Genomic DNA, 17,176 nt, shown 5'->3' with positions numbered 1-17,176 from the left:
TATTTCCTTTTTCACCATAGCCCTCTATGGCCTTCCAAATATCCCTTTGCCAATTCCACAAGAACAGCCTTAGCGAAAGGCTTCTTGAAGGGAAAGATGTAACTCTGTGAGATGAATTAACAGAACACAGAGCAGTTTCTCAGAAAGCTTCTTTCCAGTTTTGAACCGAAGATATTTCCTTTTTCACCATAGGCCTCTGTGGGCTTGCAAGTATCCCTTTTGCCAATTCCACAAGAACGGACTTAGCGAAAGGCTTCTTGAAGGGAAAGATGTAACTCTGTGAGATGAATTAACAGAACACAGAGCAGTTTCTCAGAAAGCTTCTTTCCAGTTTTGAACGGAAGATATTTCCTTTTTCACCATAGCCCTCTATGGGCTTCCAAATATCCCTTTGCCAATTCCACAAGAACAGCCTTAGCGAAAGGCTTCTTGAAGGGAAAGATGTAACTCTGTGAGATGAATTAACAGAACACAGAGCAGTTTCTCAGAAAGCTTCTTTCCAGTTTCGAACGGAAGATATTTCCTTTTTCACCATAGCCCTCTATGGGCTTCCAAATATCCCTTTGCCAATTCCACAAGAACAGCCTTAGCGAAAGGCTTCTTGAAGGGAAAGATGTAACTCGGTGAGATGAATTAACAGAACACAGAGCAGTTTCTCAGAAAGCTTCTTTCCAGTTTTGAACGGAAGATATTTCCTTTTTCACCATAGCCCTCTATGGGCTTCCAAATATCCCTTTGCCAATTCCACAAGAACAGCCTTAGCGAAAGTCTTCTTGAAGGGTAAGATGTAACTCTGTGAGATGAATTAAGAGAACACAGAGCAGTTTCTCAGAAAGCTTCTTTCCAGTTTTGAACGGAAGATATTTCCTTTTTCACCATAGCCCTCTATGGGCTTCCAAATATCCCTTTGCCAATTCCACAAGGACCGCCTTAGCGAAAGGATTCTTGAAGGGAAAGATGTAACTCTGTGAGATGAATTAACAGAACACAGAGCAGTTTCTCAGAAAGCTTCTTTCCAGTTTTGAACGGAAGATATTTCTTTTTTCACCATAGCCATCTATCGGATTCCAAATATCCCTTTGCCAATTCCACAAGAATAGCCTTAGCGAAAGGCTTTTTGAAGGGAAAGATGTAACTCTGTGAGATGAATTAACAGAACACAGAGCAGTTTCTCAGAAAGCTTCTTTCCACTTTTGAACGGAAGATATTTCCTTTTTCACCATAGCCCTCTATGGGCTTCCAAATATCCCTTTGCCAATTCCACAAGAACAGCCTTAGCGAAAGGATTTTTGAAGGGAAAGATGTAACTCTGTGAGAAGAATTAAGAGAACACACAGCAGTTTCTCAGAAAGTTTCTTTCCAGTTTTGAACGGAGGATATTTCCTTTTTCACCGCAGCCCTCTATGGGCTTCCAAATATCCCTTTGCCAATTCCACAAGAACAGCCTTAGCGAAAGGCTTCTTGAAGGGACAGATGTAACTCTGTGAGATGAATTAACAGAACACAGAGCAGTTTCTCAGAAAGCTTCTTTCCACTTTTGAACGGAAGATATTTCCTTTTTCACCGTAGCCCTCTATGGGCTTCCAAATATCCCTTTGCCAATTCCACAAGAACAGCGTTAGCGAAAGGCTTCTTGAAGGGAAAGATGTAACTCGGTGAGATGAACTAACAGAACACAGAGCAGTTTCTCAGAAAGCTTCTTTCCAGTTTTGAACGGAAGATATTTCCTTTTTCATCATAGCCCTCTATGGGCTTCCAAATATCACTTTGCCAGTTCCTCAAGAACAGCCTTAGCGGAAGGCTTGTTGAAGGGAAAGATGTAACTCTGTGAGATGAATTAACAGAACTCAGAGCAGTTTCTCAGAAAGCTTCTTTCCACTTTGGAACGGAAGGTATTTCCTTTTTCACCATAGCCCTCTATGGGCTTCCAAATATCCCTTTGCCAATTCCACAAGAACAGCCTTAGCGAAAGGCTTCTTGAAGGGAAAGATGTAACTCGGTGAGATGAATTAACAGAACACAGAGCAGTTTCTCAGACAGCTTCTTTCCAGTTTTGAACGGAAGATATTTCCTTTTTCACCATAGCTCTCTATGGGCTTCCAAATATCCCTTTGCCAATTCCACAAGAACAGCCTTAGCGAAAGGCTTCTTGAAGGGAAAGATGTAACTCTGTGAGATGAATGAACAGAACACAGAGCAGTTTCTCAGAAAGCTTCTTTCCAGTTTTGAACGGAAGATATTTCCTTTTTCACCATAGGCCTCTAAGGGCTTCCAAATATCCCTTTGCCAATTCCACAAGAACAGCCTTAGCGAAAGGCTTGTTGAAGGGAAAGATGTAACTCTGTGAGATGAATTAACAGAACACAGAGCAGTTTCTCCGAAAGCTTCTTTCCACTTTTGAACGGAAGATATTTCCTTTTTCACCATAGCCCTCTATGGGCTTCCAAATATCCCTTTGCCAATTCCAGAAGAACAGCCTTAGCGAAAGTCTTCTTGAAGGGAAAGATGTAACTCTGTGAGATGAATTAAGAGAACACAGAGCAGTTTCTCAGAAAGCTTCTTTCCAGTTTTGAACGGAAGATATTTCCTTTTTCACCATAGCCCTCTATGGGCTTCCAAATATCCCTTTGCCAATTCCACAAGAACAGCCTTAACGAAAGGCTTCTTGAAGCGAAAGATGTAACTCTGTGAGATGAATTAACAGAACACAGCGCAGTTTCTCAGGAAGCTTCTTTCCAGTTTTGAACGGGAGATATTTCCTTTTTCACCATAGCCCTCTATCGGATTCCAAATATCCCTTTGCCAATTCCACAAGAATAGCCTTAGCGAAAGGCTTTTTGAAGGGAAAGATGTAACTCTGTGAGATGAATTAACAGAACACAGAGCAGTTTCTCAGAAAGCTTCTTTCCAGTTTTGAACGGAAGATATTTCCTTTTTCACCATAGCCCTCTATGGGCTTCCAAATATCCCTTTGCCAATTCCACAAGAACAGCCTTAGCGAAAGGCTTCTTGAAGGGTAAGATGTAACTCTGTGAGATGAATTAAGAGAACACAGAGCAGTTTCTCAGAAAGCTTCTTTCCAGTTTTGAACGGAAGATATTTCCTTTTTCACCATAGCCCTCTATGGGCTTCCAAATATCCCTTTGCCAATTCCACAAGGACCGCCTTAGCGGAAGGATTCTTGAAGGGAAAGATGTAACTCTGTGAGATGAATGAAGAGAACACAGAGCAGTTTCTCAGAAAGCTTCTTTCCAGTTTTGAACGGAAGATATTTCTTTTTTCACCATAGCCCTCTATCGGATTCCAAATATCCCTTTGCCAATTCCACAAGAATAGCCTTAGCGAAAGGCTTTTTGAAGGGAAAGATGTAACTCTGTGAGATGAATTAACAGAACACAGAGCAGTTTCTCAGAAAGCTTCTTTCCAGTTTTGAACGGAAGATATTTCCTTTTTCACCATAGCCATCTATGGGCTTCCAAATATCCCTTTGCCAATTCCACAAGAACAGCCTTAGCGAAAGGCTTTTTGAAGGGAAAGATGTAACTCTGTGAGATGAATTAAGAGAACACAGAGCAGTTTCTCAGAAAGTTTCTTTCCAGTTTTGAACGGAGGATATTTCCTTTTTCACCGTAGCCCTCTATGGGCTTCCAAATATCCCTTTGCCAATTCCACAAGAACAGCCTTAGCGAAAGGCTTCTTGAAGGGAAAGATGTAACTCTGTGAGATGAATTAACAGAACACAGAGGAGTTTCTCAGAAAGCTTCTTTCCACTTTTGAACGGAAGATATTTCCTTTTTCACCGTAGCCCTCTATGGGCTTCCAAATATCCCTTTGTCAATTCCACAAGAACAGCGTTAGCGAAAGGCTTCTTGAAGGGAAAGATGTAACTCGGTGAGATGAATTAACAGAACACAGAGCAGTTTCTCAGAAAGCTTCTTTCCAGTTTTGAACGGAAGATATTTCCTTTTTCACCATAGGCCTCTATGGGGTTCCAAATATCCCTTTGCCAATTCCACAAGAACAGCCTTCGCGAAAGACTTCTTGAAGGGAAAGATGTATCTCTGTGAGATGAATTAAGAGAACACAGAGCAGTTTCTCAGAAAGCTTCTTTCCAGTTTTGAACGGAAGATATTTCCTTTTCAGCATAGCCCTCTAAGGGCTTCCAAATATACCTTTGCCAATTCCACAAGAACAGCCTTAGCGAAAGGCTTCTTGAAGGGAAAGATGTAACTCTGTGAGATAAATTAACAGAACACAGAGCAGTTTCTCAGAAAGCTTCTTTCCAGTTTTGAACGGAAGATATTTCCTTTTTCATCATAGCCCTCTATTGGCTTCCAAATATCCCTTTGCCAATTCCTCAAGAACAGCCTTAGCGAAAGGCTTGTTGAAGGGAAAGATGTAACTCTGTGAGATGAATTTACAGAACACAGAGCAGTTTCTCAGAAAGCATCTTTCCAGTTTTGAAAGGAAGATATTTCCTTTTTCATCATAGCCCTCTATGGGCTTCCAAATATCACTTTGCCAATTCCTCAAGAACAGCCTTAGGGAAAGGCTTGTTGAAGGGAAAGATGTAACTCTGTGAGATGAATTAACAGAACACAGAGCAGTTTCTCAGAAAGCTTCTTTCCACTTTTGAACGGAAGGTATTTCCTTTTTCACCATAGCCCTCTATGGGCTTCCAAATATCCCTTTGCCAATTCCACAAGAACAGCCTTAGCGAAAGGCTTCTTGAAGGGAAAGATGTAACTCTGTGAGATGAATGAACAGAACTCAGAGCAGTTTCTCAGAAAACTTCTTTCCAGTTTTGAACGGAAGATATTTCCTTTTTCACCATAGCCCTCTATGGGCTTCCAAATATCCCTTTGCCAATTCCACAAGAACAGCCTTAGAGAAAGGCTTCTTGAAGGGAAAGATGTAACTCTGTGAGATGAATGAACAGAACACAGAGCAGTTTCTCAGAAAGCTTCTTTCCAGTTTTGAACGGAAGATATTTCCTTTTTCACCATAGGCCTCTAAGGGCTTCCAAATATCCCTTTGCCAATTCCACAAGAACAGCCTTAGCGAAAGGCTTGTTGAAGGAAAAGATGTAACTCTGTGAGATGAATTAACAGAACACAGAGCAGTTTCTCCGAAAGCTTCTTTCCACTTTTGAACGGAAGATATTTCCTTTTTCACCATAGCCCTCTATGGGCTTCCAAATATCCCTTTGCCAATTCCAGAAGAACAGCCTTAGCGAAAGGCTTCTTGAAGGGAAAGATGTAACTCTGTGAGATGAATTAAGAGAACACAGAGCAGTTTCTCAGAAAGCTTCTTTCCAGTTTTGAACGGAAGATATTTCCTTTTTCACCACAGCCCTCTATGGGCTTCCAAATATCCCTTTGCCAATTCCACAAGAACAGCCTTAACGAAAGGCTTCTTGAAGCGAAAGATGTAAGTCTGTGAGATGAATTAACAGAACACAGCGCAGTTTCTCAGGAAGCTTCTTTCCAGTTTTGAACGGGAGATATTTCCTTTTTCACCGTAGCCCTCTATGGGCTTCCAAATATCCCTTTGCCTATTCCACAAGAACCGCCTTAGCGAAAGGCTTCTTGAAGGGAAAGATGTAACTCTGTGAGATGAATTAACAGAACACAGAGCAGTTTCTCAGAAAGCTTCTTTCCACTTTTGAACGGAAGATATTTCCTTTTTCACCATAGCCCTCTATGGGCTTCCAAATATCCCTTTGCCAATTCCACAAGAATAGCCTTAGCGAAAGGCTTGTTGAAGGGAAAGATGTAACTCTGTGAACTGAATTACAAGAACACAGAGCAGTTTCTCAGAAAGCTTCTTTCCAGTTTTGAACGGAAGACGTTTCCTTTTTCACCATAGCCCTCTATGGGCTTCCAAATATCCCTTTGCCATTTCCTCAAGAACAGCCTTAGCGAAAGTCTTCTTGAAGGGAAAGATGTAACTCTGTGAGATGAAATAAGAGAACACAGAGCAGTTTCTCAGAAAGCTTCTTTCCAGTTTTGAACGGAAGATATTTCCTTTTTCACCATAGCCCTCTATGGGCTTCCAAATATCCCTTTGCCAATTCCACAAGAACAGCCTTAACGAAAGGCTTCTTGAAGCGAAAGATGTAACTCTGTGAGAAGAATTAACAGAACACTGCACAGTTTCTCAGGAAGCTTCTTTCCAGTTTTGAACGGTAGATATTTCCTTTTTCACCATAGCCCTCTATGGGCTTCCAAATATCCCTTTGCCAATTCCACAAGAACCGCCTTAGCGAAAGGCTTCTTGAAGGGAAAGATGTAACTCGGTGAGATGAATTAACAGAACACAGAGCAGTTTCTCAGAAAGCTTCTTTCCAGTTTTGAACGGAAGATATTTCCTTTTTCACCATAGGCCTCTATGGGGTTCCAAATATCCCTTTGCCAATTCCACAAGAACAGCCTTAGCGAAAGGCTTCTTGAAGGGAAAGATGTAACTCTGTGAGATGAATTAACAGAATACAGAGCAGTTTCTCAGAAAGCTTCTTTCCACTTTTGAACGGAAGATATTTCCTTTTTCACCGTAGCCCTCTATGGGCTTCCAAATATCCCTTTGCCAATTCCACAAGAACAGCCTTAGCGAAAGGCTTCTTGAAGGGAAAGATGTAACTCGGTGAGATGAATTAACAGAACACAGAGCAGTTTCACAGAAAGCTTCTTTCCACTTTTGAACGGAAGATATTTCCTTTTTCATCATAGGCCTCTATGGGGTTCCAAATATCCCTTTGCCAATTCCACAAGAACAGCCTTAGCGAAAGGCTTCTTGAAGGGAAAGATGTATCTCTGTGAGATGAATTAAGAGAACACAGAGCAGTTTCTCAGAAAGCTTCTTTCCAGTTTTGAACGGAAGATATTTCCTTTTTCACCATAGCCCTCTAAGGGCTTCCAAATATACCTTTGCCAATTCGACAAGAACAGCCTTAGCGAAAGGCTTCTTGAAGGGAAAGATGTAACTCTGTGAGGTAAATTAACAGAACACAGAGCAGTTTCTCAGAAAGCTTCTTTCCACTTTTGAACGGAAGATATTTCCTTTTTCATCATAGCCCTCTATGGGCTTCCAAATATCGCTTTGCCAATTCCTCAAGAACAGCCTTAGCGAAAGGCTTGTTGAAGGGAAAGATGTAACTCTGTGAGATGAATTAACAGAACACAGAGCAGTTTCTCAGAAAGATTCTTTCCACTTTAGAACGGAAGATATTTCCTTTTTCACCATAGCCCTCTATGGGCTTCCAAATATCCCTTTGTCAATTCCACAAGAACAGCCTTAGCGAAAGACTTCTTGAAGGGAAAGATATAACTCTGTGAGATGAATTAAGAGAACACAGAGCAGTTTCTCAGAAAGCTTCTTTACAGTTTTGAACGGAAGATATTTCCTTTCTCACCCTAGCCCTCTATGGGCTTCCAAATATCCCCTTGCCAATTCCACAAGAACAGCCTTAGCGAAAGGCTTCTTGAAGGGAAAGATGTAACTCTGTGAGATGAATGAACAGAACACAGAGCAGTTTCTCAGAAAGCTTCTTTCCAGTTTGGAACGGAAGGTATTTCCTTTTTCACCATAGCCCTCTATGGGCTTCCAAATATCCCTTTGCCAATTCCAGAAGAACAGCCTTAGCGAAAGGATTCTTGAAGGGAAATATGTAACTCTGTGAGATGAATGAACAGAACTCAGAGCAGTTTCTCAGAAAGCTTCTTTCCAGTTTCGAACGGAAGATATTCCCTTTTTCACCATAGCCCTCTATGGGCTTCCAAATATCCCTTTGCCAATTCCACAAGAACAGCCTTAGCGAAAGGCTTCTTGAAGTGAAAGATGTAACTCGGTGAGATGAATTAACAGAACACAGAGCAGTTTCTCAGAAAGCTTCTTTCCAGTTTTGAACCGAAGATATTTCCTTTTTCACCATAGCCCTATAAGGGCTTCCAAATATCCCTTTGCCAATTCCACAAGAACTGCCTTAGCGAAAGGCTTGTTGAAGGGAAAGATGTAACTCTGTGAGATGAATGAACAGAACACAGAGCAGTTTCTCAGAAAGCTTCTTTCCAGTTTTGAAGGGAAGATATTTCCTTTTTCATCATAGCCCTCTATGGGCTTCCAAATATCACTTTGCCAATTCCTCAAGAACAGCCTTAGCGAAAGGCTTGTTGAAGGGAAAGATGTAACTCTGTGAGATGAATTAACAGAACACAGAGCAGTTTCTCAGAAAGCTTCTTTCCACTTTTGAACGGAAGGTATTTCCTTTTTCACCATAGCCCTCTATGGGCTTCCAAATATCCCTTTGCCAATTCCACAAGAACAGCCTTAGCGAAAGGCTTCTTGAAGGGAAAGATGTAACTCTGTGAGATGTATGAACAGAACTCAGAGCAGTTTCTCAGAAAACTTCTTTCCAGTTTTGAACGGAAGATATTTCCTTTTTCACCATAGCCCTCTATGGGCTTCCAAATATCACTTTGCCAATTCCACAAGAACAGCCTTAGCGAAAGGCTTCTTGAAGTGAAAGATGTAACTCTGTGAGATGAATTAACAGAACACAGAGCAGTTTCTCAGAAAGCTTCTTTCCACTTTTGAACGGAAGATATTTCCTTTTTCACCATAGCCCTCTATGGGCTTCCAAATATCCCTTTGCCAATTCCACAAGAACAGACTTAGCGAAAGGCTTCTTGAAGGTAAAGATGTAAATCGGTGAGATGAATTAACAGAACACAGAGCAGTTTCTCAGAAAGCTTTTTTCCAGTTTTGAACGGAATATATTTCCTTTTTCACCGTAGCCCTCTATGGGCTTCCAAATATCCCTTTGCCAATTCCACAAGAACAGCCTTAGCGAAAGGCTTCTTGAAGGGAAAGATGTAACTCTGTGAGATGAATGAACAGAACACAGAGCAGTTTCTCAGAAAGCTTCTTTCCAGTTTTGAACGGAAGATATTTCCTTTTTCACCATAAGCCTCTAAGGGCTTCCAAATATCCCTTTGCCAATTCCACAAGAACAGCCTTAGCGAAAGGCTTGTTGAAGGGAAAGATGTAACTCTGTGAGATGAATTAACAGAACACAGAGCAGTTTCTCAGAAAGCTTCTTTCCAGTTTTGAACGGAAGATATTTCCTTTTTCACCATAGCCCTCTATGGGCTTCCAAATATCCCTTTGCCAATTCCAGAAGAACAGCCTTAGCGAAAGGCTTCTTGAAGGGAAAGATGTAACTCTGTGAGATGAATTAAGAGAACACAGAGCAGTTTCTCAGAAAGCTTCTTTCCAGTTTTGAACGGAAGATATTTCCTTTTTCACCATAGCCTTCTATGGGCTTCCAAATATCCCTTTGCCAATTCCACAAGAACAGCCTTAACGAAAGGCTTCTTGAAGCGAAAGATGTAAGTCTGTGAGATGAATTAACAGAACACAGCGCAGTTTCTCAGGAAGCTTCTTTCCAGGTTTGAACGGGAGATATTTCCTTTTTCACCATAGCCCTCTAGGGGCTTCCAAATATCCCTTTGCCAATTCCACAAGAACCGCCTTAGCGAAAGGCTTCTTGAAGGGAAAGATGTAACTCTGTGAGATGAATTAACAGAACACAGAGCAGTTTCTCAGAAAGATTCTTTCCACTTTTCAACGGAAGATATTTCCTTTTTCACCATAGCCCTCTATGGGCTTCCAAATATCCCTTTGCCAATTCCACAAGAATAGCCTTAGCGAAAGGCTTTTTCAAGGGAAAGATGTAACTCTGTGAACTGAATTAGAAGAACACAGAGCAGTTTCTCAGAAAGCTTCTTTCCAGTTTTGAACGGAAGACGTTTCCTTTTTCACCATAGCCCTCTATGGGCTTCCAAATATCCCTTAGCCATTTCCACAAGAACAGCCTTAGCGAAAGGCTTGTTGAAGGGAAAGATGTAACTCGGTGAGATGAATTAACGGAACACAGAGCAGTTTTTCAGAAAGCTTCTTTCCAGTTTTGAACAGAAGATATTTCTTTTTTCACCATAGCCCTCTATCGGATTCCAAATATCCCTTTGCCAATTCCACAAGAATAGCCTTAGCGAAAGGCTTTTTGAAGGGAAAGATGTAACTCTGTGAGGTGAATTAACAGAACACAGAGCAGTTTCTCAGAAAGCTTCTTTCCAGTTTTGAACGGAAGATATTTCCTTTTTCACCGTAGCCCTCTATGGGCTTCCAAATATCCCTTTGCCAATTCCACAAGAACAGCCTTAGCGAAAGGCTTCTTGAACGGAAAGATGTAACTCTGTGAGATGAATTAACAGAACACAGAGCAGTTTCTCAGAAAGCTTCTTTCCACTTTTGAACGGAAGATATTTCCTTTTTCACCGTAGCCCTCTATGGGCTTCCAAATATCCCTTTGCCAATTCCACAAGAACAGCGTTAGCGAAAGGCTTCTTGAAGGGAAAGATGTAACTCGGTGAGTTGAATTAACAGAACACAGAGCAGTTTCTCAGAAAGCTTCTTTCCACTTTTGAACGGAAGATATTTCCTTTTTCACCATAGCCCTCTATGGGCTTCCAAATATCCCTTTGCCAATTCCACAAGAATAGCCTTAGCGAAAGGCTTCTTGAAGGGTAAGATGTAACTCTGTGAGATGAATTAAGAGAACACAGAGCAGTTTCTCAGAAAGCTTCTTTCCAGTTTTGAACGGAAGATATTCCCTTTTTCACCGTAGCCCTCTATGGGCTTCCAAATATCCCTTTGCCAATTCCACAAGGACCGCCTTAGCGAAAGGCTTCTTAAAGGGAAAGATGTAACTCTGTGAGATGAATTAACAGAACACAGAGCAGTTTCTCAGAAAGCTTCTTTCCACTTTTGAATGAAGATATTTCCTTTTTCACCGTAGCCCTCTATCGGATTCCAAATATTCCTTTGCCAATTCCACAAGAACAGCCTTAGCGAAAGGCTTCTTGAAGGGAAAGATGTAACTCTGTGAGATGAATTAACAGAACACAGAGCAGTTTCTCAGGAAGCTTCATTCAGTTTTGAACGGAAGATATTTCCTTTTTCACCATAGCCCTCTATGGGCTTCCAAATATCCCTTTGCCAATTCCACAAGAACAGCCTTAGCGAAAGGCTTCTTGAAGGGAAAGATGAAGCTCGGTGAGATGAATTAACAGAACACAGAGCAGTTTCTCAGAAAGCTTCTTTGCCGTTTTGAACGGAAGATATTTCCTTTTTCAACATAGTCCTCTTTGGGCTTCCAAATATCCCTTTGCCAATTCCACAAGAACAGCCTTAGCGAAAGGCTTCTTGAAGGGAAAGATGTACCTCTGTGAGATGAATTAACAGAACACAGAGCAGTTTCTCAGAAAGCTTCTTTCAGTTTTGAACGGAAGATATTTCCTTTTTCACCATAGTCCTCTATGGGCTTCCAAATATCCCTTTGCCAATTCCACAAGAACAGCCTTAGCGAAAGGCTTCTTGAAGGGAAAGATGTACCTCTGTGAGATGAATTAACAGAACACAGAGCAGTTTCTCAGAAAGCTTCTTTCAGTTTTTAACGGAAGATATTTCCTTTTTCACCATAGTCCGCTATGGGCTTCCAAATATCCCTTTGCCAATTCCACAAGAACAGCCTTAGCGAAAGGCTTCTTGAAACGAAAGATGTAACTCTGTGAGATGAATTAACAGAACACAGAGCAGTTTCTCAGAAAGCTTCTTTCCAGTTTTGAACGGAAGATATTTCCTTTTTCACCATAGCCCTCTAAGGGCTTCCAAGTATCCCTTTGACAATTCCACAAGAACAGCCTTAGCGAAAGGCTTCTTGAAGGGAAAGATGTAACTCTGTGAGATGAATTAACAGAACACAGAGCAGTTTCTCAGAAAGCTTCTTTCCAGTTTTGAACGGAAGATATTTCCTTTTTCACCATAGCCCTCTATGGGCTTCCAAATATCCCTTTGCCAATTCCACAAAAACAGCCTTAGCGAAAGGCTTCTTGAAGGGAAAGATGTAACTCGGTGAGATGAATTAACAGAACACAGAGCAGTTTCTCAGGAAGCTTCTTTCAGTTTTGAACGGAAGATATTTCCTTTTTCACCATAGCCTTCTATGGGCTTCCAAATATCCCTTTGCCAATTCCACAAGAACAGCCTTAGCGAAAGGCTTCTTGAAGGGAAAGATGAAGCTCGGTGAGATGAATTAACAGAACACAGAGCAGTTTCTCAGAAAGCTTCTTTGCAGTTTTGAACGGAAGATATTTCCTTTTTCAACATAGTCCTCTTTGGGCTTCCAAATATCCCTTTGCCAATTCCACAAGAACAGCCTTAGCGAAAGGCTTCTTGAAGGGAAAGATGTACCTCTGTGAGATGAATTAACAGAACACAGAGCAGTTTCTCAGAAAGCTTCTTTCCAGTTTTGAACGGAAGATATTTCCTTTTTCACCATAGCCCTCTATGGGCTTCCAAATATCCCTTTGCCAATTCCACAAGAACAGCCTTAGCGAAAGGCTTCTTGAAGGGAAAGATGTACCTCTGTGAGATGAATTAACAGAACACAGAGCAGTTTGTCAGAAAGCTTCTTTCAGTTTTGAACGGAAGATATTTCCTATTTCACCATAGTCCGCTATGGGCTTCCAAATATCCCTTTGCCAATTCCACAAGAACAGCCTTAGCGAAAGGCTTCTTGAAGGGAAAGATGTAACTCTGTGAGATGAATTAACAGAACACAGAGCAGTTTCTCAGAAAGCTTCTTTCCAGTTTTGAACGGAAGATATTTCCTTTTTCACCGTAGCCCTATATGGGCTTCCAAATATCCCTTTGCCAATTCCACAAGAAGAGCCTTAGCGAAAGGCTTCTTGAAGGGAAAGATGTAACTCTGTGAGATGAATTAACAGAACACAGAGCAGCTTCTCAGAAAGCTTCTTTCCAGTTTTGAACGGAAGATATTTCCTTTCTCACCATAGCCCTCTATGGGCTTCCAAATATCACTTTGCCAATTCCACAAGAACAGCCTTAGCGAAAGGCTTCTTGAAGGGAAAGATGTAACTCTGGGAGATGAATGAACAGAACACAGAGCAGTTTCTCAGAAAGCTTCTTTCCAGTTTTGAACGGAAGATATTTCCTTTTTCACCGTAGCCCTCTATGGCCTTCCAAATATCCCTTTGCCAATTCCACAAGAACAGCCTTAGCGAAAGGCTTCTTGAAGGGAAAGATGTAACTCTGTGAGATGAATTAACAGAACACAGAGCAGTTTCTCAGAAAGCTTCTTTCCAGTTTTGAACCGAAGATATTTCCTTTTTCACCATAGGCCTCTGTGGGCTTGCAAGTATCCCTTTTGCCAATTCCACAAGAACGGACTTAGCGAAAGGCTTCTTGAAGGGAAAGATGTAACTCTGTGAGATGAATTAACAGAACACAGAGCAGTTTCTCAGAAAGCTTCTTTCCAGTTTTGAACGGAAGATATTTCCTTTTTCACCATAGCCCTCTATGGGCTTCCAAATATCCCTTTGCCAATTCCACAAGAACAGCCTTAGCGAAAGGCTTCTTGAAGGGAAAGATGTAACTCTGTGAGATGAATTAACAGAACACAGAGCAGTTTCTCAGAAAGCTTCTTTCCAGTTTCGAACGGAAGATATTTCCTTTTTCACCATAGCCCTCTATGGGCTTCCAAATATCCCTTTGCCAATTCCACAAGAACAGCCTTAGGGAAAGTCTTCTTGAAGGGAAAGATGTAACTCTGTGAGATGAATTAACAGAACACAGAGCAGTTTCTCAGAAAGCTTCTTTCCAGTTTCAACGGAAGATATTTCCTTTTTCACCATAGTCCTCTATGGGCTTCCAAGTATCCCTTTGCCAATTCCACAAGAACAGCCTTAGCGAAAGGCTTCTTGAAGGGAAAGATGTATCTCTGTGAGATGAATTAAGATAACACCGAGCAGTTTCTCGGAAAGCTTCTTTCCAGATTTGAACGGAAGATATTTCCTTTTTCAATATAGCCCTCTATGGGCTTCCAAATATCCCTTTGCCAATTCCACAAGAACAGCCTTAGGGAAAGGCTTGTTGAAGGGAAAGATGTAACTCGGTGAGATGAATTAACAGAACACAGAGCAGTTTCTCAGAAAGCTTCTTTCCAGTTTTGAACGGAAGACATTTACTTTTACACCGTAGACCTCTAACGGCTTCCAAATATCACTTTGCCAATTCCACAAGAACAGCCTTAGCGAAAGGCTTCTTGAAGGGAAAGATGTAACTCTGTGAGATGAATTAACAGAACACAGAGCACTTTCTCAGAAAGCTTCTTTCCAGTTTTGAATGGAAGATATTTCCTTTTTCACCATAGCCCTCTATGGGCTTCCAAATATCCCTTTGCCAATTCCACAAGAACAGCCTTAACGAAAGGCTTCTTGAAGCGAAAGATGTAACTCTGTGAGATGAATTAACAGAACACAGCGAAGTTTCTCAGGAAGCTTCTTTCCAGTTTTGAACGGGAGATATTTCCTTTTTCACCATAGCCCTCTATGGGCTTCCAAATATCCCTTTGCCAATTCCACAAGAACCGCCTTAGCGAAAGGCTTCTTTAAGGGAAAGATGTAACTCTGTGAGATGAATTAACAGAACACAGAGCAGTTTCTCAGAAAGATTCTTTCCAGTTTTGAACGGAAGATATTTCCTTTTTCACCATAGCCCTCTATGGGCTTCCAAATATCCCTTTGCCAATTCCACAAGAACAGTCTTAGCGAAAGGCTTCTTGAAGGGTAAGATGTAACTCTGTGAGATGAATTAAGAGAACACAGAGCAGTTTCTCAGAAAGCTTCTTTCCAGTTTTGAACGGAAGATATTTCCTTTTTCACCATAGCCCTCTATGGGCTTCCAAATATCCCTTTGCCAATTCCACAAGGACCGCCTTAGCGAAAGGATTCTTGAAGGGAAAGATGTAACTCTGTGAGATGAATTAACAGAACACAGAGCAGTTTCTCAGAAAGCTTCTTTCCAGTTTTGAACGGAAGATATTTCTTTTTTCACCATAGCCCTCTATCGGATTCCAAATATCCCTTTGCCAATTCCACAAGAATAGCCTTAGCGAAAGCCTTTTTGAAGGGAAAGATGTAACTCTGTGAGATGAATTAACAGAACACAGAGCAGTTTCTCAGAAAGCTTCTTTCCAGTTTTTAACGGAAGATATTTCCTTTTTCACCATAGCCCTCTATGGGCTTCCAAATATCCCTTTGCCAATTCCACAAGAACAGCCTTAGCGAAAGGCTTTGTGAAGGGAAAGATGTAACTCTGTGAGAAGAATTAAGAGAACACACAGCAGTTTCTCAGAAAGTTTCTTTCCAGTTTTGAACGGAGGATATTTCCTTTTTCACCGCAGCCCTCTATGGGCTTCCAAATATCCCTTTGCCAATTCCACAAGAACAGCCTTAGCGAAAGGCTTCTTGAAGGGACAGATGTAACTCTGTGAGATGAATTAACAGAACACAGAGCAGTTTCTCAGAAAGCTTCTTTCCACTTTTGAACGGAAGATATTTCCTTTTTCACCGTAGCCCCCTTATGGGCTTCCAAATATCCCTTTGCCAATTCCACAAGAACAGCGTTAGCGAAAGGCTTCTTGAAGGGAAAGATGTAACTCGGTGAGATGAATTAACAGAACACAGAGCAGTTTCTCAGAAAGCTTCTTTCCAGTTTTGAACGGAAGATATTTCCTTTTTCACCATAGGCCTCTTTGGGGTTCCAAATATCCCTTTGCCAATTCCACAAGAACAGACTTAGCGAAAGGCTTCTTGAAGGGAAAGATGTATCTCTGTGAGATGAATTAAGAGAACACAGAGCAGTTTCTCAGAAAGCTTCTTTCCAGTTTTGAACGGAAGATATTTCCTTTTTCACCATAGCCCTCTAAGGGCTTCCAAATATACCTTTGCCAATTCCACAAGAACAGCCTTAGCGAAAGGCTTCTTGAAGGGAAAGATGTAACTCTGTGAGATAAATTAACAGAACACAGAGCAGTTTCTCAGAAAGCTTCTTTCCAGTTTTGAACGGAAGATATTTCCTTTTTCATCATAGCCCTCTAAGGGCTTCCAAATATCCCTTTGCCAATTCCTCAAGAACAGCCTTAGCGAAAGGCTTGTTGAAGGGAAGATGTAACTCTGTGAGATGAATGAACAGAACACAGAGCAGTTACTCAGAAAGCTTCTTTCCAGTTTTGAACGGAAGATATTTCCTTTTTCATCATAGCCCTCTATGGGCTTCCAAATATCACTTTGCCAGTTCCTCAAGAACAGCCTTAGCGGAAGGCTTGTTGAAGGGAAAGATGTAACTCTGTGAGATGAATTAACAGAACTCAGAGCAGTTTCTCAGAAAGCTTCTTTCCACTTTTGAACGGAAGGTATTTCCTTTTTCACCATAGCCCTCTATGGGCTTCCAAATATCCCTTTGCCAATTCCACAAGAACAGCCTTAGCGAAAGGCTTCTTGAAGGGAAAGATGTAACTCGGTGAGATGAATTAACAGAACACAGAGCAGTTTCTCAGAAAGCTTCTTTCCAGTTTTGAACGGAAGATATTTCCTTTTTCACCATAGCCCTCTATGGGCTTCCAAATATCCCTTTGCCAATTCCACAAGAACAGCCTTAGCGAAAGTCTTCTTGAAGGGTAAGATGTAACTCTGTGAGATGAATTAAGAGAACACAGAGCAGTTTCTCAGAAAGCTTCTTTCCAGTTTTGAACGGAAGATATTTCCTTTTTCACCATAGCCCTCTATGGGCTTCCAAATATCCCTTTGCCAATTCCACAAGGACCGCCTTAGCGAAAGGATTCTTGAAGGGAAAGATGTAACTCTGTGAGATGAATTAACAGAACACAGAGCAGTTTCTCAGAAAGCTTCTTTCCAGTTTTGAACGGAAGATATTTCTTTTTTCACCATAGCCATCTATCGGATTCCAAATATCCCTTTGCCAATTCCACAAGAATAGCCTTAGCGAAAGGCTTTTTGAAGGGAAAGATGTAACTCTGTGAGATGAATTAACAGAACACAGAGCAGTTTCTCAGAAAGCTTCTTTCCACTTTTGAACGGAAGATATTTCCTTTTTCACCATAGCCCTCTATGGGCTTCCAAATATCCCTTTGCCAATTCCACAAGAACAGCCTTAGCGAAAGGATTTTTGAAGGGAAAGATGTAACTCTGTGAGAAGAATTAAGAGAACACACAGCAGTTTCTCAGAAAGTTTCTTT

This window comes from Chlorocebus sabaeus, chromosome 5, assembly GCF_047675955.1.
Source record: "Chlorocebus sabaeus isolate Y175 chromosome 5, mChlSab1.0.hap1, whole genome shotgun sequence".
Classification (NCBI taxonomy): Eukaryota; Metazoa; Chordata; class Mammalia; order Primates; family Cercopithecidae; genus Chlorocebus; species Chlorocebus sabaeus.
Note: the sequence above shows the minus strand (reverse complement) of the source record.